Raw genomic sequence first — 22,625 nt, 5'->3', positions numbered from 1 at the left:
TTTCCCTACTTGAGTTTGAATAAACTTTATAATACATGGTAAAAATAGACACATTAAAAAGATTACACATAGTGGTCCAGGGATAGGTCATACCCATGCCAGAAGGGGAGTGGACATTAAGGAAGAGAAAAGGTTTTGACTTGTTGGGGTCCTTAAGGTGGCTGCCATGTGAGCTTAACAACATTGTCTTCTACAAGACCCGATTCGTTGATATTATAACAGCATTCTTCCCTAAGGAAAAGACAGGTTCCGCCCTTTTCGGCAGTGAGTAAATCTAGGGCCCTGCAATTCTAAAGGGTGACTTGTGCCAATGAGGTGACCTGTTTTTGTAAGGATGTTAGAGATTCTGCTGTGGAGAAAAGTGCTCCTTTAAGTTTTGAATTAATGTCCTTGACAGCCCATAGGGAATGACTTAAGGCTCTTCCCAATAACCCTGAACTTGCCGCTGAGGCCATTAATGAAATGCCTATCACTAACAGAAGGAATGCAGCTCATTTTCCACATTTTAGAGGGTGAAGGATGGATTTTACTTCAGAGTTGCTATAGAGAGTGAGTTGTGGAACTATGGTGACTAATAAACATGGACTAGACATGTTGGAGAGTATAATGGCGTGAGAATGCCATTGCACCAGAAGAAGAGACCTGGAGGGGAATAAGTGGTATGGTTGATGGTTAAGTTATGGTGGCAAAAACCTGCCAGAAGGGAATTGGGAGCTGTGGATTCCAGAAGGTAAACCCGAGGAATTATGGTGTGGTTAGTTTCCTCGGGTTCCCATAAAGGAACATTCTGCAGGGGTTTAATAGGATCCTTTTTGTAGGATGAGTTGGGCAAGCTGGAAACATCCGCACTGGAAACTTTTATTGGAACTGTGGCAAGTAAGAGCCGTGATAGGGAAGCGCACAGAAAGCAATTTGCTGGACTTGCAGCAGGGAAAGTTTGGTTTAGGTAGGACAATGTGTCAGTCATGATCTGTAACCAGGTATAGATCGGTGAAGCCTGAGAGTCAGAAGTGTGTTGGCTTTCTAGGGATGCAAGCAGCCGTTGTTCTGCTCGTTGAGACAAGAGAGACTGGGAGCCCTATAGAAACATATTCTGGGTAATGGATAAAGAACCACAGGGAGTGGAGGCATACCCACTGCAATAAAAGGAAGCTTTTACTCCTGCTGCCCGGCGTGGGTTCCCAGGGTCTGGGATGGTCAGCTTGTATTGGTGGGAGGCAGACTCAAGTTTAAATCTTCCTCCATTTAATTGCCCTGAATATGCATCATGAATTCTGCATGACCAATAGGGGCAGCCCAAACATAAGTAAGGGCAGCTGGCTTGCTTAATGAGCTCAGAGGAAGAGGAAGAGAGAACAATATAGATGGCTGAGGAGCACCCTGTTAGGGGACAGTCAGAAGTGGTGGCCAAGCGGGTGGTCCGGGTGTTTTTTGTGTGTATGTTTCTTTCACCTTGAATCTCCAGACATACAATGGTGAAGGCGTTACCCTTGGGTTGAGGATGAGGATGAGGATCAGAAAGTTAAGGTACATTTTTGGATATGTTCTCAGCTATGGGTGTAAGGGCAAAAACATGAGAGAGACGAATCTTTAAAGGGTCAGTAGGGTGGGGAAAGCAAGAGTATGTAGGTGTGGATTCTTGCGAGTCCTCTAGTCTGATGTTGCCAGAATCAGTTTCCCGGATGCATGGTTTGAGCCTGGAAATGTGAATCCATGGAGTTAATTGATTATTTGTGAGTCTGAGTTTTGCTGCCGAGGGAGTGCACATGATAATGGAGGCAGGGCCCTCCCATTTGGGGCGTAGTTGGGGTCTTTCACCTGGGGGGCAGTAATATACCTGTTGGCCGGGTGTTAGGGTGAGGGGGTTTTGAGTAATGGTTGGGTCAGGTAAAAGCCAGTCCTGGTATTTCCAAAGTTCAGAGTGTAGATAGAAAAGGAGAGGTAGAGCATAGGAATCAGGTATAGGTAATTGTTCAGTCTGTATTCGGGGGGGGGGGGGTGGTGGTGGTGGTGGTGGTAAGAATGAACAGCTGTACATAACCTCAAATGGGGAAAGGTTGGATGGTTTCTTTGGTAAAGCCCTGAGACGCAACAGGGCCAAGGGGAGGACCTTAGTCCAGTCTAAGCTTAGTTCCATGGTGAACTTGGTGAGGGTTTTTTGAGAGACCGATTAGTTCTTTCAACTTTCCTGGAAGCTTGGGGACGGTAAGGGCAATGGAAATGCCAAGGGAGTGACAGTGCGCTAGCTAGCCCCTGAGTTATCTGTGAGGTAAATTCTGGACCATTATCTGATTGGATGGAAGTGGGCATCCCAAAACGAGGGATTATGTCAGATATCAACTGATCCACAACTGTGGATGCCCGCTTATTGGATGTGGGAAATGCCTCTATCCACCCTGAGAATGTGTCCATCAGTACTAAGAGATATTTGATGTTTTTTACCTTGGGCATGTTTGTGAAATCAATTTGCCAATCAGCTCCTGGAGTGTGACCATAGGCCTGATGAGAAGGATAGGGTCTGGATTTTAAGGGAGTGTTGGTATTGGTCCTCTGGCAGATCTGGCATGTGGATGTAACCTGTTGCAGAAAGGTCCAGTCATCGGAGGAAAGAGGGAAAAAAGATTGAAGGAAAGTCATAAGCTCTGGGGGCTAGAATGGAACAGTGAATGGAGAAATCTAATGAGCTGGTGAGGGTCAGGAGGTCGCTCCTCAGAGGAAAGTTGGAGTAATGAGGAAGAGGATGGGGCCTGTAGGGCAGCCGACCTGGTCAGCTTTAGAGTTGCCCACTGTGGCAGGAGAAGAGTTGGTCTGACGGGCTTTACAGTGGACTATTCCCAGCTGTAAAGGCGGCGTGGAAGCTCATAGCAGATTAGAAATAAGGTTGCATTTATAATAGCAGTTCCTTTAGTAGTTAGGAGTCACCTAGTTGAAGAGGGTCCAATTCAGTTTGTGGTTGTGCTGGGACTGAGGCAATGAATGGCGCAGGAAGGCACCGTTCTGCTTGTTCCCTTAGGAGTTTGTGTAGAAGTGTGAGAAAGGGCAGGTAGGACACAAGGGAAGGAGGAGTGATTGGAAAGCTTTGGGTGGTTAAGAAAGGGCACCCATAGAGTTGCTCAAAGGGGCTGAGGCCTGAGTGAGCCCTTGGGGCTGCCTGAATTCAGGTGAGGGCCAACAGCAGGAGATTGGGCCAGAAGAGCCTAAGTTCAATAGCAAGTTTAGTGAGATGATCCTTGAGAATGCTGTTAGGCCTTTCAACTTTACCCAAGGATTGGGGTTGGTAGGAGATGTGGAGCCTCCAAGCGATGTTGAGGCCTTTGGAGACTAGTTGAACAACCTGAGAAGTAAAGGCTGGACTGTTGTCTGACTGGATGGAGGCGGGAAGTTCGAACCTGGGAATGATCTGCTCAATGAGGATGGAGGCAACAGTGTCAGCAGTTTCCCTGGATTGGGGAAGACATCTATCCAACCTGAAAAAGTATCAACCAAAATAAGTAGGTAGCGAAGCTTTTTGTGCCTAGGCACATGAGTGAAGTTGATCTACCAGTCTTTGCCTGGCTAGTGGCTCCTCATCTGAGGTGTGGGGAGTTTAGGTTTGATGCTTCCTTGTGGGGATGCTGTAGAGCAGACAGAATAAGCAGGTGGACCTGCTGGAGAGTAGTTCTCATTCCTATGAAGTGAAAGAGGGGTTGTGGAAACTGGAAAAAGGGGTTAGAGAGGGTTTTAGATGGGCACAGAGTCTCTGGAGCCAGAGGAGTTGGTCATGAGTCGTAGGACTCCATCTTGGGCACCAGGGCTGATAGTCTTAAAGAAGTAGTTGATTGACTGACTGGTTGGTGAATCTATATATCTGATCTTGCAGGAACTTCTGTAGGCAATTTAACAGATGTGGTCCTATTAGTAGTCCTATTAGGAGAAACATAAAGAGGACTAATAGGGGTCCTGCGAGGGGGAGGAGCCAAGGCCATACTTGACTGAACATTCCCCATGGAGACTGTTGGCTAATTGCTTTCTCCTCTTTTCTAGCTGTTTTTGTCTTTCATTACTCCTAGGAATGACTTTTTGGCTTAACTGTTTTTGGTAGCTGTTTAAGATCAAGCTGGTCAAAATTGACTGTTTTTCTATCTATTGTTAAGAGTCAGCCGAGTTCCCATAGGGGTCGCTCGTGGGGGAACTTGAGAGCAGCTTCTTAGTTCTGTTAGTGCCATTTGTGCTAGGATGGGTCCAGGTCTTGCTTGACCATGTGGCTTCCCTTGGAAGCATCAGGGATGTCTCCCTTCTCTGGTGACCCTCCTATTCACAGCAAATGCACGGATTGGCTTTTCATTCTCCAGTGGTCTCATTAATCTCCCTGATCAGGAGGTTATGTGGCCCAGAGTTGCAAAGCTCTTTAGAGAAGTTCCCTATTCCCTGGATTCAGACTGACTCAGAGGGCAAGAGCCAAACATTGGTTTTCTTGGCCCTTTTAATTTAACTTTAAATTTTGATCATAAACATCCAGCAAAGTCAATTTCACTTTAAATTAAGAGTACTGGGCTTTACCTGAAGTCTGGCCTACTTTGGAGTCATTCTCACATGTAGTAAGATGGGAGGCACAGCTTTATCTCAGGTAAGGTGGGGCTCTTTATAAATCTCAAGTGCTATAGTTCTGAAGCTGATCTTTGCTTTTTAAATATCATTTTATAAAGTTTACATAAATTGTTGTTCAAGTTCATATGAATATTAGCTAACACAATATAATATCATGTCTAAAACATGAATTAAAGAAAGGCTGAAAGAAAAGTAGCAAAGTACTTTTGTGTTTTGCAGTACACAATTAATCACATCTGTTGACCATTTCATGAAAACATAAACAATGTTTAAGTATATGGAATTATACTGTTGTAGGGATGGACAAAGCAAGGCACCCAAGATAGCACCGAAGATAGGGAAACAGTCCTATTTGGTTGCAACCGGATTCAGAGGGCACTGCTTCTGTTATAATCAATTAATACCCTGAACACCAAGTTTAGGTAGTTTCAGAATTTTGTACCCAACATGTAAGGGAAGGGACTCAGAACTTCACAGTCTGCAGAAGTTCACAAAAAGCAGTTTTTGTTTCTATTTTTTCCTCTGTTCTGGGCAAGTTAACTTTTCAAGGACAGTTGGGAAGGGGAGAGCTTTTTCTTTTCTTTTTTTCCTCCCCCTGCCAGCTGTTCCCATGGAGCCCAGTTGGTAACTTCCTTATCTTAGAAATGTAGCCATCTCTGTGAAGCCCCAGCTCAAGGCCAGAGGCCTTGTTTACATATTTTGTAAAAAACTAGTAAGGGGGTGTCGAGCTTAGGAGTGCTGATTTTTCCAGCCAGTGGCCAAATAGAACAGGGCAACACAAAAAGAGGAAGTTATCTACACTGAACTCTTTTATAGGGATTTTTTGCTGAAGGTCCTAAAATCAGCTATGGTGAAGACTTCTGGAGAAGGTCAGTTAAGACTTTTCTGTGGGCCTGGTAGGGAGGGGGAAGACGGGAAGGTGGGGCTGAGAGCAGCTCTGGTGGATCTGTGAATGAGGAAGGAGATGTAAAAGAATAATGGGAAAGGGGTTTGGGATTTTCCTAGCAAGGAAAACTTGAGCAGTAGAACAGGTAGAGCAGAGGGGAAGTTGGGAGGGAGTATCCCAAAAAGCCTGTGAGGGACTTTAAATTCTTAGTAACCTGTTTTCAGTGATGACAAAGCAACATTAAAGGCTATTTTCATTACATCTTGAATAGGGGTCTGAGGGCTCTCCTCAGCTGGTTTGAGCTTTGGGTTAGCTGGTAAGAGGACCTGGTGGGACCTGGTGCAGGCACTGACAGGAGAAGAGAGGACTGAGTGGGTGGAGGGGTACCTCAGTACTTGCTACCTCAGCAAGGGGGCAGTGGTCTGAGAGCCGGCGGAGGTTTGGGTTTTTGATCTAGTAATTGGAGGGGAGAAATCAGGTTGCTGAGGTGGGAGTGACAGCAGAGAGTCTGGAGCAGAAAGCTGAGGGTGAGGATCTATTGGAGAAGCATAGTTCAAAGTGGGAGCGAAGGAGGGAAAAGGCCTCCACATAGAGGGATCTCCTTCCACCCTTTTGAGCACTTGCAGAAGTTAAAAAGGTCACGCAAAATTTGAGGATCTAGAGACCTTTCTGGGGGCCATCGGTTTTGGTTGTCTAATTGGTAATATGGTCAATTCTGTGCACTGAATTTGATGAGGAGTTTGGATTTGATGTCCGGAGTGAGGGACAACCGGTTGAGGTTAGCCAGAAGGCATTTGAGAGGGGAATCAGCGGGGAGGGAAGAAGAGGCTCCCATGATGACTCTTGGCAGGAAGAGAAGTGGTGAATGGCCTGGACTGGAACAGAATTTGGTTGAGTTTCCTTCAGGCATCCCCGAAAGGAGAAGTCAACCAAAGAGACTCTGGAGAGCCGGGGCTGGGAGGGCAAAAGAGTCGTCACCCAAGAGCCCAACCAGCAGCCCAACCAGCGAGACCTTAAGGCCGGGAGTCACAGGCCACCTGAAGTCAGGGTTTTTGCAAGAGAAGAGAAGGAGATAAAGAGAGTCAGGGAGTGCCTATTCTTCTGTCCCTTATAGCTCATCAACCATGAAATGGGCATCCAGAGAGTCCACCGTAACTGTGAAAGCTGTGGTGGGGTGTGTTCTCTCCTCCAAACTAGGCATCAAGGGCCTTGCTGGACGTTCACAGCCAAAGCCTTTGCATGTAGCCATTTGGAGATGGATTCCCAAAGAGGGGAAGGGGGACTCACCGGTTGTCGATCAGAAGTCGTTACCTATTGGAGAGCCGGTGTTGGATGAAATGTAGCTGCGCTCAAAAAGGTGAACGAGGACAGCGAACCTTGAGAGAGGGGCTCCTCAGAATGAGGAATTTCCCCTCTCGGGTCTCGGCACCAATGAAAGGCCAAGGCTCGTTGTCGGAGATCAAAACACACACACGGATAGCAGTGACAAAGATGAAGCACTTTACTGCAAGCTGGTGCTAGCTTATATAGAAAGTGAGAGTCAGTTATCTTAAACCAGGAAGCTTCCTGGGCCAATCATAGTAAAGGTCAGGTCATCACCTACAGTGCACGCACGTCCGCCCTGCATAAGATTCATGGGGGGCACGAACTGTTCACGTGTAGGGAAGACAGGAGGGCCAATTAGAAGGTTTTCAAAACAACTTGTTATCCGCCCACTGGCAACTTGCCTGCCGCCATGTTGCATTAGGGGCTCCTTATCTGAAAGGCCAAGGGAGTTCTAGCCGCCCACTAGCAATTCGCCTACCGCCATGGTTGAAAGGCTCCGGGAGTTCTCAGGGAGACTCCCAACAGGGATAGGGTGAAACGTCCTTAAGCCTCAACACCTGAGGCAGACACTAATGGTTCCGTTCTGCTCTGGGCTTCCTCTGTTAAAATTGAGTCTCACATACAGCTACCTGAAATAATGATTGTATTTTCTGGTCTCTTTTTTTCTCTCTATATGGCCAGATACTTCAGCTTCCTAAGGGTTCTTTAACAAAGTGCTACAAACTAGACAACTTAAAACAACAGAAATTTATTGTCTCAGGTTTTGGATGCTAGAAACTAAAACTCAAAAGTGTTATTAGGGCTGGGTGTGAAGTGGCACCCTCTTTCGCCACAGAAAAGTCTTAACTGGGCTTCTCCAAAAATTTTCACCATGGCTGATTTTAGGACTGTCAGCAAAAGAGTCTCTCCAAAAGAGTTCAATGTAGATAAGCTTCCTATTTTCATGTCACCCTGTTTTACTTGGCCACTGGCCAAGAAGATACCAGCACTCCAGGTGCTGGACACCCCCTTACTAGATTTTCACAAACATATGCAGTATAGTAGTTGGTAGAAATGTGCAAACAAGGCCTCTGGCCTTGGGCTGGGCTTCACAGAGATGTCTACATTTTTAAGATGAGTTACCAACTGGGCTCCATGGTAACAGCTGGCAGGAGGAGGAAAGAAAGGGGAAAAGAAGCTCTCCCCTTCTCAGGTGTTGTCTTTGAAGGGTTAATTTGTCCAAAACAGTGAAATAAAAAGCTGCTTTTATGTGAACTTCTGCAGGCTGTGAACTTCTGCAGACTGTGAACTTCTGAGCCCCTCCCCTTACATGCTGGATATAAAACTCTGAAACTCCCTGAACTTGGGGTTCCTGGGATTAATTGATTACAGCCATTAAGATGATGATAATTTAGTTAAGCTGTGTATAATTGCTGTGACTGGATGATGCTGGATTGAAACAGGCTGTGTATTCAGTTGTATATAGACCCCTGCTGTCCGGCAATAGGGCGGCTCCTGCTGCCTCAGGTGCCCCCCCTCCCCCGCTACTTTTGAGTTCTCCCGGAGTTCCCATTGAGTTCACGTTGAGTTCTCATGGAGCCCCGTTGAGGGGGGGGGAGGGGGTTCCCGGGGAGTGCGTCTGGAGTGCCGGTGGAGTTCGGGCAATAAAGGAGTTCCTGTTTGAACCTACAAGTGCCTCCTGGCGTCTCGGTTATTTTGTGCCCAGCCAGACTGCGGCAGTTGTGCAACTATCATTACAATCAATTTTAGAAAAATTTCATCACTCCAAAAGAAAACTTATACCAATTTCTCCCAAACTCCTGTCTCTAGACAATAACTATTCAACTTTCTAGTTCTAGACTTGCCTATTCTGGATGATTCATATAAATAGAATCATGTAATATGTGGTCTTTTATTACTGGCTTCTTTCACATAAGCATGTTTTCAAGGTTTATTCATGCTGAATGGACTGCATTCCTTTCTCTTGCTGAATAATTACAGTCAATTGCATGGATTGGCCATATTTTGTTTATCTATTAAACAGTTAATGGACATTTGGATTGTTTCCATTCTTTAAACAATTTTGCTGTGAACACTTGCATATAAGATTTTATGTTGGACACAAGTTTTAATTCTCTCAGATATATAATCAGGAGTGGAATTACTAAACAAATGATAACTCTATTTATGTCTTAAATTTTTCAGGAACTGCCCATCTGCTTTCCAAGCAGCTGTACCATTTTACATTTCCAACAGCAGTGTATAAGAGTTCTGAATTCTTCACATCCTTACCAATACTTGTTATCATCTGTTTTTTTGCTTGAAGTCCTCCCAGTTGGTATGAAGGAGGATCTCATAATTTTAATTGGTGATTTTCCTAATAATTAATGATGTTGAGTGTCTTTTGATGCTTTATTGTCCATTTGTACATCTTCTTTGGAGAAAAGCCTAATCAGATCTTGTGCCCATTTAAAAAGGATCCAGTTCAGTTGTAAGAGGGTTTCTCAAATGTATTCTAGATACAAGTCCCTTATCAGATACTGTATGTGATTTGCAAATATTTTCTGACATTCCATGGGTTGTCTTCATGCATTATTTTTTTTAAATTTTTTTTTAATATTTATTTTTAGTTTTCGGCGGACACAACATCTTTGTTTGTATGTGGTGCTGAGGATCGAACCCGGGCCGCACGTATGCCAGGCAAGCGCGCTACCGCTTGAGCCACATCCCCAGCCCCTCTTCATGCTTTCTTGTTGGTATTCTTTGTAGTATCAAAAATTTTAATTTTGATGTTCATTTTATTTATGAGTTTTTTTCTTTTGTTGTTTGTGTTTTTCATGTTACCTCTTAGAAGGCTTTTATTTATGCGATGTCATAAAGACTATTATATTTTTTTCTGGCAGTTTTATACTTTGAATTTTCATTGAGTTAATTTTCATGTATGGTTTGAAGAAAAAAGTCCAATTTCTTTCTTTCTTTTTTTTTTTTTTTTTGTAGTACTGGGGATTGAACCCAGGGACAGTCTACCACTGAGTTATACTCCCCACCCTTTTAATTTTTTTTTTAAATTTTGAGACAGGATCTTGCTAAATTGTTTAGGATCTTGCTAAATTGCTGAGACTGACCTCAAACTTGTAATCCTCCTGCCTCAGCCTCCTGTTGCTGGGATTACAGGCATGTGCCACTGCACCTGGCAAGTATGAAACCTTTTGAAAGTGACTTGAGGAGTGTGGAGACAGATTAATGTCTCCCTAAAGATATTTGTGTTCTAATATCAGGAACCACTGAAAATGTAGGCTATATGGTAAAAAGAAATACAGTCAACTCACTAGCTGACTGTAAAATAGTGAGATTATCCTGCAGGATGAAAGGATAATGGAGAGGGGGTGAGGGGGGATGCTGTGGGGAGAGTGCAGTATGAGAAGGACTAGACCCAATGCTTCTGGTTTTGAAGATGGAGGAAGATGACTTTGAGTTAAACAATGTAGACAGACTCAAGAAGCTGGAAAAGACAGATTGTCTTAGAACTCTTACAGTCTTACAAGGACACCTGACACCTAGTCCAGTGAAACCTATTTTAGATTTCTGACCACCAGAACTATAAGATGATTTGAGTAAGTGGTAATTTTTTGCAGCAGCCACAGAAAATAAAAATAAGATCCATTAAGATCTTCCCTTTTTATTGATGAGTAATATTCCATTTTACAGATATATCAAAGTTTGTGAGACTTTTGCCCATTAAACCCAACCCAACATTTGGTTGTTCCTAGCATTGTGTTATTATTGATAAAGCTGCCTTTAACATTATTTTGTGGAGGTTTGTGGAGGTTTTTGTGTGAGTGCTGCAGTCTGGCTGGGCACAAATCACGAGCCACTGAAGCAGGAACAAGCTTTATTTCCAAACCTCCCGCCAATGCCATGTACGCGGCCTTCTCCAAGGACACACTACACCAACAGGAAATCCCTCCTCCGGAAATCCCTCCTACCGCACTTCCTCAACCAATAGGAACTCTCCCGGAGTCCCGTGAGAGCTCCAAAGTAGCAGGTCTAGGTAGACAGCAAGGGTCTAATCTCCAATTGAATGCAGATCTTAACATAATCATTATCATCTCAATGCCTTGCTGGGGTCACCTTTCAACCAAAAATGCCATGCGTCATTCCTACTTGGCTATGGCTCTCAGCATCTCCCCCCTTCTGTTTAATTAAACAACAAGCAATGTGGCTAGGGGACTGTGCCTGTTAGGTTGTCCAATACAACATATGGTTCTTACCCGTCATCGGATGAGCTGACCTCTAGGCGTCAGCCTCCTGTCTTAGGTTGGTACCACTGCACTTGGATCATACCCGTCACTGACTACCGGTCCAGCATACAGCCATACTTGTGGATAGGCCTATGCACCATTGGGGGGGTGAGGTTCTTTGCCTCACCTCTGTTGGCCCCCAATTTTGGCCATCACTAGTAGAAGGGAGGAGGATACAGAAATGCCACGACACCAAGCCAATTGATGGCTCCTTTGGAAAAACTATATCACCGGTGACACCATCAGCAAAGATACACCAGCACTACCACAATTTGCTGTACCAACAGATAGTTCACAATGCATACAAGTGATACATAGTCCAGGCAAGTTCTGCAAGCAGTTCAAAGCGGAGGAATCCCAAAGTAAATCGACTCCTTGATTGAGCATTACTTGTTGAGTTATTATTCATTGATGCATCAGTTTATACAGTTTACTGTGATAGCTATCATAGAAGCTGTAGTTTGGTTTTATCTTTGTCTTCACCGGCACTGGGATGAAGATAGGAATTCTGGCAATGATGCTAAAAAAAAAAAAAAATTATGTAACATTCCAACAGGTACTAACAAAACAATTTTCTGAACAATTTACATTATCCTGAACAGAATTATTAAATATAATGAAAAGGAAAGGTGAAAGTAAACAAATAGATCTGTTAACCTCCTTATTTGTACACATATTAAAACAATCCTCAACAGCTGTTTACCCAATTTAAATTAAACCATTAAAATCATGTGAATAAAAAAAAATATTTGGATCCATTTTTTCATGAGCACTCCTCATATATGATATATGGACATACGCACATACAGACATACAACAAAAAACAGAAGTGTGCACACAAACGTACAACACATAAGACAATAATAAAGGCCTTGTAGCTTTACACAGGTGAAATCTCCATTGCAATGTTTAAAAACTCCACAGTCAAAAAATAAAACTGATCAGAAAAACATTAACCTAGGTCTGTATGAGCTCAAAAAATAAAATAAAACTTTATGATGTGGGAAAAGGCAATAATTAAATGGATATTGAAAAAAGCATCCTGGTTAATCACTGTCACAGATGTAAGAATAGCCAAGCTGGAGCTCTGGATATCAGCTGTTATGGATTTGAGTCAAATCATCTTCTTTTTGGTCTGTAGAAATTGCTTTGGTTAGTCTCTCTGGAATCCAAATCGGCTGCTGTTCTCCCTGTGGAAACACACAAACAGAACCCCGACTCCAGACAATCACTGGGTCAGGACCTTTCCATTGTCCTGTTAGAATATCTTTCCAAAGTACTTTAGGCTTATGTACATTTTTTGGACACATATGCCTTTCCGCAGCACTAAGCCCTGATGAATCCAAATTTAAAAAGTTTAGAGTAAAAAGCGTTATTTTAAGTTTATCTTTGGGGGATATATACCCCTTTCCAATTCCCTCTTTTTGCTTTAATAAGTACATTTTAATAGTTTGATGAGCTCTTTCAACTATGCCTTGTCCCTGTGGATTGTATGGAATTCCTGTTATATGAGTAATGCCAAATGATGAGCAAAATTGTTTAAAAGAGGTAGAGGCATAACCAGGACCATTATCTGTTTTTAACTATTTTGGAACGCCCACAGTGGCAAAATTTTGTAAGCAATGAGCTATAATATCTTCAGTTTTTTCTCCGGCATGAAGGGAGCCCATCAAAAATCCGGAAGAAGTATCAACTGTAACATGCAAATATTTTAATTTTCCAAATTCTGGAAAGTGTGTGACGTCCATCTGCCAAATATGGTTAGGTATCAATCCTCTAGGATTGACTCCAAGATTAACTTGTGGTAAAAAGGTCACACAATTTTGACATTGTTTTATTATATGTCTGGCTTGTTCCTTAGTTATTTTAAACGCTTTTGTAAAGTATTAGCATTGACATGGAACCTTTTATGAAAATTTGTAGCTTCTTCTAGTGTAGAGAAAATATGTATGTCATGTGTAGTTTTATCTGCTAAATCATTGCCCAAACTAAGGGCTCCAGGCAATCCTGTATGTGCCCTGATATGTCCTATAAAGAATGGATCTTTTCTGTCCCAGATTAGACTTTGTATAGTGGAAAACAAAAGAGAAAACAGTAGAGGAAGGGGAAATCCTACCAGCATCTTCAAGGGATACTATAGCATTAACTATATACTGACTATCAGAAAATAAGTTAAATACAGAATCTTTAAACATCACAAAAGCTTGTAATACTGCATTAAGCTCTACCTTTTGAGAAGATTGTTTGGGTACTAAAAATGTAAAAGTTTGATCAGGGGTAACTACTGCTGCTGTACCATTATTTGACCCCTCAGTGAATATATTTGGAGCATTCATGATAGGTGTTTTTCTTGTCATTTTTGGAAAAACTACAGGATGTGAGGACCAAAAAGACAACAAAGGATTAGATGGTAAGTGATTATCAAATGAAACATTAGATTTACGCATGATTATTGCCCAAGTATTTAACTCATTAGCTAACTCATCAATTTGATCCATAGTATATGGAGTAATAATTTTATTGGGAGAAATTCCAAACACTCCCTTTGCTGCTTTTATTCCTTTGAGTATTAATTGTCCTACAGCCTCAGGATACCTAGTAAGAATAGTGTTAGGAGAATAAGATAAATGTATCCACAATAATGGACCTTCTTGCGAAAATACTCCTGTAGGAATATTTTTTGTTGGTAGTACAATAAATAATAAAGGCAAAATTATATTAATTCTATCCAAATGTATATTTTCCATATATGTTTCAATAATTTTTAATGCCTTTCTTGCTTTAGGCGTTAACATGCAGGGTGAATTTGTATCTGATGGACGTTTTAGGATATCAAATAAAGGTCCCAACTCTCCTGTTGGTATGCCTAGATAAGGCCTTATCAAATTTATGTCTCCCAATAACTTTTGAAAGTCGTTAAGTGATTTGAGTTGATGCCGCAGTCTGGCTGGGCACAATTCAGGAGCCACTTGTCAAAAGAAACGAACTTTATTTTTAGAACCACACACCAAACCACACAGCTCCTCAGGAAAAACCTTTAGAGCCCAACTGCCACCACCGGCTTCCCACAAGCCTCTCAACCTCCCCCCCCTCCTCCTGTTCTTGAGGCCGATTGGCTGGGTTGTGTGGGCGGAGCCAAAAAAAGTTCCCCAATGAGCAGCTCCGTGGTCTGAAAGGGCGGGGAAACAGCCCAATGAGCATCACCGCAGAGGAGCCAATCAGTTGGCAGCTAGAAGTTGCTGGGGCCACTGTGAGCCAATCATCAGCTGGCAGCTGGAAGTTTGCTGGCAGCTGGAAATTTGCTGGGGCCCCTTTCGGCTGTGGCTCTCAACAAGTTGATCTACTCGTATTTGAATTTTTGGTGGATGGACCATGGTTGAGGATAATAGAACTCCTAAATAATTAATTGGAAATTTTAATTGTACTTTATATATTGCTATCTCTAGATTATAATTTTTTAGTAAATTTGTAAGTGTGGCATAACATTCCAGCAATGTGTTTTTATCTTTATGTGCTAATAATACATCATCCATATAGTGAAATATTTGTAGTTCAGGGTTTTGATTTCTAAGTGGCGGGATTGCTTTGTTAACATAAATTTGACACATAGTTGGGCTGTTAGTCATCCCTTGAGGGAGTACTTTCCATTCATATCTCTGATCAGGACCTTCATGATTCAGTGCAGGGATAGTAAATGCAAAACGTGGACTATCGGGGCTGGGGATGTGGCTCAAGCAGTAGCGTGCTCGCCTGGCATGCGTGCGGCCCGGGTTCGATCCTCAGCACCACATACAAACAAAGATGTTATGTCCGCCGAGAACTGGAAAATAAATATTAAAAAAAAAAACAAACGTGGACTATCTTCAGGATGAATTGGAATTGAAAAAAAACAATCTTTAATATCTATAGCTAAAACATATCAGGTTTTTGGCAAAGCAGACAATTGAGGAATCCCTGATTGAGCAGGTCCCATAATAACCATCTCATTATTAATGGCTCTTAAATCTTGCAATTATCTCCATTTACCAGATTTCTTTTTGATGACAAAAATGGGAGTATTATGGGGAGATACGGAAGGTTGTATATGTCCCTCTGCTAATTGTTGTTTGACCAGGTCATGGGCTGCTTGTATCTTTTCTTTAGTCAGGGGCCACTGAGGAACCCATACTGGTCTTTCTGATTTCCAAGTAATTTTGATTGTCTCAGTGGCCCCTTCTGAAAACCCAATCCATTTCTATTTATTTCTTGATCTATTTGAATTGGTGCTGCTATACCTTGTTCTTGTTCTCCTAATCTTTTTTCTTTCCTAAAACCTTGTCTAGCCCTAGTAGTGGGCGCATTAGGATTGATGTTATTTGTTAATGTCAAACCTAATTGATCTAGGACATCTCGTCCCCATAAATTTATAGGAAGATAATCCAATACATATGGCTGTATAGTTCCTTCACATCCTTCAGGATCCTTCCAATCTAATACCATTGCACTTCTATGGGGATTAGTTGCCACTCCTAAGCCTCGAAGCGTTTGAGTGGCTTGTTGTAATGGCCAATGTTTTGGCCATTCTTGACGAGATATGATGCTAAGGTCAGCACCTGTGTGCAGTAGTCCATTAAATTCATGTCCTTGAATATTTAGTTTTAGCATTAGGTGAGAATCTAAATTTAAAGACAGCATAGCCCAATCTACACCTGTGGAGCCTAATCCCCTGGAACCTCTTTCTACAGTACGACTGGAAAATTTATCATGTAGGCTGGGTATTATTAATAACTGTGCTATTCTATCTTCTGGTGAAATTACTGATATACCTCTTGGAGAACTAGCTATAATTTTTATTTCACCTACATAATCGGGATCAATTACCCCAGAACTTATCATAAGTCCTTTTAGTGTAGAAGAACTGTGTCCCAATAATAAGCCTACTGTTCCTTGGGGAAGAGGTCCTTTTACTCCTGGGGGAATGATTTGAACTCCCATCTCTGGAGTTAGTACTGCTCTGGCGGAGGCGCAGATGTCCAACCCTGCACTCCCTCTGGTTTGTCTGATGAGGGATTTAATGGACAATGTGTCCTGGGCACTACCCTGATGGTGTTGCTGGGTTCCTCCATTGCCCTGTATATTTGTGCTTGTGGGCCCCGGAGCATTGGGCCCCCCAGTCCGTTTTTTGGCAATGGAGCCTGATGCCTTTCTCCATGATATCATGGGTAAACACCTGGTCCTTGTCCGATTTTGATAACGGGATACCCTCTATGGTGGTTTGAGAACGGCATTCATTAGCCCAATGTCTCCCTCTACGGCATCGTGGGCAAATACCCGGTATTCTATTCCTTTGATACCTAGTTTTGTTAAACCCTTTTCCTATGGGGCAATTCCTTTTAAAATGTCCTGTTTGTTCACAATGGTAGCATGTTTTTGGCCTGGCATCTAAAGCCGGTTGTACTGCAGCTGCCAAGACTTGCCCTTGTTCATTAATGTCTCTACATAATTTAATATATGTGTTTAAATCTTCATGTTTCCATGGTCTAATAACCTCTCTGCAGCAATGATTTGCTTGGTCATAAGCCAGTTGTTTTATTAATGGCATTGCTTGTTCTGTATCCCCAAAAACTCTGGCAGCTGTTTGAATAAGCCTATCTACAAATTCAGCATAAGGTTCATTAGCTCTCTGCATTACCTTAGATAATTGACCTTGTGAATCTCTATGTCCTTGTAAATCTTCCATGCCCTAACTGTGTCTGCAGCAATTTGTGCATATATAGTGGGATCATATTCAATTTGTTGCCGTTGACCCTCATAAGGTCCTTTTCCTAAAACATATCTAGATTTCTTTGAGGGTAACCGGCTGCTGCATTTCACTTAGCTGTCTCCATGCAAAATTCCTCATTGGCAACCTTCCATAACAAATATTGTCCTCCATTTAGCACAGATTTACACATGCTAGCCCAATCTGCTGGCGTCATGTCCAAGTTGGTAATGGATTCGACCATGCTTACAGTGAAGGGTGCTTGGGGACCATAGGTTGTTACAGCCTCCTTTAACTGGTTCACTGTTTTGAAATCTAAAGCACGGTGAATTCGCTGCCCTCCTGCCTGCTCAAGTACAGGGCATGCTAATCTTTGAGGTCCTGTCTCTGGATTCCATCTATCAACTACGGGGGTTGAGGGCCACTCAGCTGTTTCTATAGGTGGAGCTGTTGGTTGAATTACACCCTCTGGTGATAGAACAGAGTTAGTAGCAGCCTCCTGTTGTAGCTTCCCCCCTGATAGCTGTTTCTCTGCTAAGCTTTTTTCCTTTAAATTTTCTTCCTCTATCTGACTAGCTGGAGAGAACTTCTCTTTTGCTTGATCTAACATGTTTTATACCATAGTCTGGACCTCTAACAATTTACTTAACACTCTTTCAGTTTGTTTTTTACTAATTTCTAATCTACTATAAAGATAACGCAACCCAACAAGATAACACAAAACAAAACCGAAACAGAATGAAACAAAAATGGAATAATTTTCTCTTCCTCAGGGCCGAACAACTTCAAACCTTGAGCCAACCATTTTTCTCAGTTTGCCTGAGAAAGTTCTAGGGATAGACAGCTTGAAACAAAAACAAAATAAATCAAAACCAGAACACATTGTTTTTTGAAATGGTCACCTATTCTCTCGCCTTCCTTCAGGGACGAGCAATTTCACTTACCTCCGAGCTTCAGGCGTTCCCCGAGCTTCAGGCGTTCCCCGCACGGGTCGCCAAATGCCGCAGTCTGGCTGGGCACAAATCACGAGCCACTGAAGCAGGAACAAGCTTTATTTCCAAACCTCCCGCCAATGCCACGCACGCGGCCTTCTCCCGGGACACACTACACCAACACGAAATCCCTCCTCTGGAAATCCCTCCTACAGCACTTCCTCAACCAATGGGAACTCTCCCGGAGTCCCGTGAGAGCTCCAAAGTAGCAGGTCTAGGTAGAGAGCAGGGGTCTAATCTCCAATTGAATGCAGATCTTAACATAATCATTATCATCTCAATGGCTTGCTGGGGTCACCTTTCAACCAAAAATGCTATGCGTCATTCCTACTTGGCTATGGCTCTCAGCATGTGAGCATACATTTTGATTTCATTCTTTTTAAGAGTGCAATTGTTGGGTCATTCACATTTAGTTTTCTAAGAAATTATCAAACTATTTTTCAGAGAGTCTGTTTCATCTTATATCTTTGTCAGCATTTGGTATTATCAAAATCTATTATTTTACTTGCAATAGATGTATATTAATATCTCATGGCTTTAATCTGCATTTTGCTAATGGTTAATGATATTGAATACCTTGTCGTGTGCTTATTTGCCATCTTTTCATCTGCTTAATATGAGTAAATATTTCTATACTGTTTATGTCTTCTGCAATTTTCTAGTTGTATTTTTTTAAATGTTGAGTTTTGAGAGTTCTCTGTGTGGTCTAGATAATTATAGAGTCTGTCAGAGATGTGGTAGCCAAATACTTTAATTTTTTAAAAAATTATGTGATTAGTACATGAATACATCCTCCATTAAAAAAAAATAAGATAGATGAATTTAAATCCTCACCAGGCACGCTGACCTATAATCCCAGATATGCAGGAGGCTGAAGCAGTAATATCACAAGTTCAAGGCCAACCTCAGAAACTTAGCGAGACCCTGTCTCAAAAATAAAAGATAAAAACACCTCTGGGTTCAATTCCTGGTGCTGAAAAAAAAATTAAACCCTCAAATTCTTCTTACCTTTTCCATCATCCTCCCAGGTTGCCATTATGATGCACTTAAAATTTATCCATCTAGATTTTTTTTTTTTGGTGTGGTACTGGGAATTGAACCCAGGACCTTGTGCATACAAGGCAAGCACTCTACCAACTGAGCTATATTCCCAGCCCCTCCATCTAGATCTTAAAACAAAACAAAACAAAAACTTATATATATACATATATATATGTATATATATACACATAGATATAGATGTATACACATACACATACCTTGCAGATATATATTATGTTATATATTACATTATATATATAATATGCAATGTATATTCCATAGAATGCGCTGGGTGTTGTTTTGTTTATGGGTTTTACACAAAAGTTATTGTACTGTTGTCATTGGGCAAGATGAATTTTTTTGGCCCAATAATATTTTAGAGCTCTCTTTGTACATACTAGGCAAGTGCTGTACTGCTGAGCTACACACCAACATATCTACCTATCTGTATGTGTGTGTGTGTGTGTGTGTATATATATATATATATATATATATATATATATATATATATATATATCTCCATCCATCCATTTATCTATATAATTTTTTTCCTGTACTGGTGATTAAACCTAGGGGCATTCTATCACTGAACTACATCTCAGCCCCTTTTTAAAAATTATTTTATTATTTTGAGACAGGGTCTTGCTAAGTTGCCGAGACTGGCCCCCACACTTGTGATCCTCCTGTCTCAACCTCCCAAATGTTGTTAAATACTTCTAGTCCATTCCTTTATACTGCTATGTAGTAATGCATTCCTAGACATTTTGGTAATTTCCAGTGTTCCTCTATGTAAACAGTGCTACAGTGAGTCATCTTGTACTTGACTCTGGGCACATGTGCAATTATTTCTATAGAGAAGGTATTGAAAGATGGAATTCTACAAGTGTGAAAGATGTGCTTTCCTCCAGGGACTTTACACAAGCTAGGCAAGGGCTCTACCACTGAACTACACCCCCAAGCCCATTTTTATATTTTAATAGATCCTGAGCAAATTGCTCTTCTAGATGTGTTTCTCTACACCTTAGTCAACAATCACAAAGTTTTTGAATATAAGACCCACTATTGAGCTTGGTGCACTGGCACATGCCTGTAATCCCAGCATTATAGGGAGGCTCTAAGCAATTTAGCAAGAGCCTGTCTCAAAAATAAAATGTGAAAAATGGCGGGGGATGTGGCTCAGTTGTTAAGCACCCCTGGGTTCAACCCCTGGTTAAAAAAAAAAAAAAGAAGAAGAAACCTACTATTGGCTGGGCATGGTGATGCACATCCATAATCCCAGCTATTTAGTAGATTGAGGCAGGAGATTCACAAGTTTGAACCCTGCTTGTGAAACTTAGTTAGACCTTGTCTCAAAAATAAAAAAGGCTGGAGTTTAGCTCAGTGGAAGAACACTTGCCTAAACTTGTACCAGGTTTGATCTATAGTGCCAGAAAAAAACAATTTTTAGACAAAGACCCACTCTTCTGTATCTGACCTGTCTACCAACTGCAAAGAAGGAGGATGTGTAGATCTTGAATAGAAGCACAGTTCAGACACAGGGGGTGGGGCAGTGTAGGGGATGGGAAAGGGACACTGAGTGACTGAATGCCTTCTACCTCCCAGGACTGGAAGGTGTACTTTGAGTTCATCCCTTTTGGGAACCGTCACAGACCAGAGAAGACCAAGGAGACATGAGGACTAAGTTCAGGTTGGATCCTGCATTGAACCCTGAAATAGAAATGTGGAAAAAGTGGTGGAATCTAATAAGCTCTGTAACTTAAATAGTTGAAAGTCAATCTATTGGTTGTTGACAAGTGTACCCTGGTTATGCTGCCACTGGGGGAAGCTGGGGGAGGGATATGCAAGAGCTTTCTGTACAATCTGTGCAATTTTCTGTCAGTCTAAAATTATTCCAAAACAGACATTTATGAAAGACTTGAACATGTAATTAAAGCATAACCACATTTGGATTCTGATTCAAACAAACCAACTGTATGAAGAACTTTTGGGGGAAGAAATAACAAAATTTGAAGATAGGCTGGGTATTAGATAATATTAAGGATATTGTTAATTTTGTTAACTGTGACAATATTATGTGTATATACAAAAGTCATCTTGACCTGCTGAAAGTGGGTGCTGAAGTACTTATAGATTAAGGTAAAATGTGTGTGTGTGTGTGTGTGTGTGTGTGTGTGTGTGAGAGAGAGAGAGAGAGAGAGAGAGAGAGAGAGAGAGAGAGAGAGAGAGAGATATGCTGGGGATCAAATGTAGGGCTTTGTACATCCTAGGCAAGTGCTGCACTGCTGAGCTACTAACATATCTACCTGTGTGTGTCTGTGTGTATATACCCATCCATCCATTCATTTATCTATATAATTTTTTTCCTGTATTGGTGATTGAACTTAGGGGCATTCTATCACTGATCTATATCTCAGCCCCCTTTTTAAAATTACTTTATTATTTTGAGACAGGGTCTTGCTAAGTTGCTGACCCCAAACTTGTGATCCTCCTGTCTCAACCTCCTAAATTGCTAGGATTACAGGCATGTGCCATAGTGCCCGCCCCCTCATGATTTGTTTAAAAACATCCAGAAACAAAAAAAAACAAACAATGGAAATTTTTATGGGTAAAATGATATAATTTCTTGGGGCTACTTTAAAATGTTTCAGGAAAAAAAAGGAGTGGTTAGGGAAAGACTTTAGCAAAATGTTGACATTCTTAAAACTGGATGAAAACTATGTGGAGTGTTTATTATACTCTTCTTTCTATTATTATAAATGATTTGAATGATTAAAATTTTCCCATGATAGAGCTGGGGATATAACTCAGAAGTAGAGAGCTTGCTTAGCATGCATAGGACCCTGGATTTGATCCCCAGCCCTGAAAAACAAAATCCTTAGTAGAAAGTTAAATAGTCCCACCGCACTATTAAAGTTAATGAAAGCCTGGTGTGGTAGCACATACCTATAATACCAGGCTGGGGAGACTGTTGCAAGTTTAAGGACAGCCTCAGCAACTTAATGAGCCCTGCCTCAAAATAAAAAGAGCTGGAGAATAAGGAGGCTGATTCATAGTGGGATAGGGAGCGGGGGCATGGGAGGAATAGATGAACTCTAGATAGGGCAGAGGGGTTGGAGGGGAAGGGAGGGGGCATGGGGTAATTAATGATGGAGGAATGTGATGATCATTACTATCCAAAGTACCTGTATGAAGACACGAATTGGTGTGAATATACTATGCCTACAACTAGAGATACGAAAAATGTGCTCTATATATGTAATAAGAATTGTAATGCATTCTGCTGTCATATATAAATAAAAATAATAATAAAAATTAAATTTAAAAAAGAGCTGGAGATGTAGCTTAGTGATAAAGTGCCCCTGGGTTCAATCCCCAGTACTACCAAAAAAAAAAAAAAAAAAAAGAAGAAAGAAAGAAAAAGAAAAAGAAAGTACTTAATCAGTTAATCCCTACTTCTTCCTTCTTACAGGAGTTTTTCATACCCTGATGGTACTTCCCATGTTGATTTCCATTGGTCACAGAATTTATTGCTCTTCCTTTCGATCTGAAGATTCCTTGTAGACAGGAAGAGTCCTATTCACTGTTCTGTCTCTGCACTAACCCTCTTCACTCCAATGAACACTGTGAGCCTCATTGAGCTCCTTTGCACCAGGCCCTGAGCCATCCTGGGGACATGATGAAGAGTAAAAGCATTGAATCTACAGATCAGGGGAGCCCTCAAATATTAATTAAATAATTATGCTAAAAAATGTACAATTGTTGCTAAACATTGT

At 41.6% G+C, this 22,625-nt stretch overlaps 1 non-coding gene across 1 annotated transcript; it reads right to left on the bottom strand.

Annotated features, from left to right (window-relative positions):
- Positions 1-18,888: 18,888 nt before the first annotated feature.
- Positions 18,889-18,963, bottom strand: Trnat-ugu (transfer RNA threonine (anticodon UGU)). Its single transcript has one exon. It is a non-coding gene; the product is annotated as a tRNA-Thr (tRNA).
- Between the last annotated feature and the right edge of the window lie 3,662 nt (positions 18,964-22,625).

Source organism: Marmota flaviventris, chromosome 1 (assembly GCF_047511675.1).
Source record: "Marmota flaviventris isolate mMarFla1 chromosome 1, mMarFla1.hap1, whole genome shotgun sequence".
NCBI classification, from domain to species: Eukaryota; Metazoa; Chordata; class Mammalia; order Rodentia; family Sciuridae; genus Marmota; species Marmota flaviventris.
This window is presented reverse-complemented; position numbering and strand designations above follow the sequence as displayed.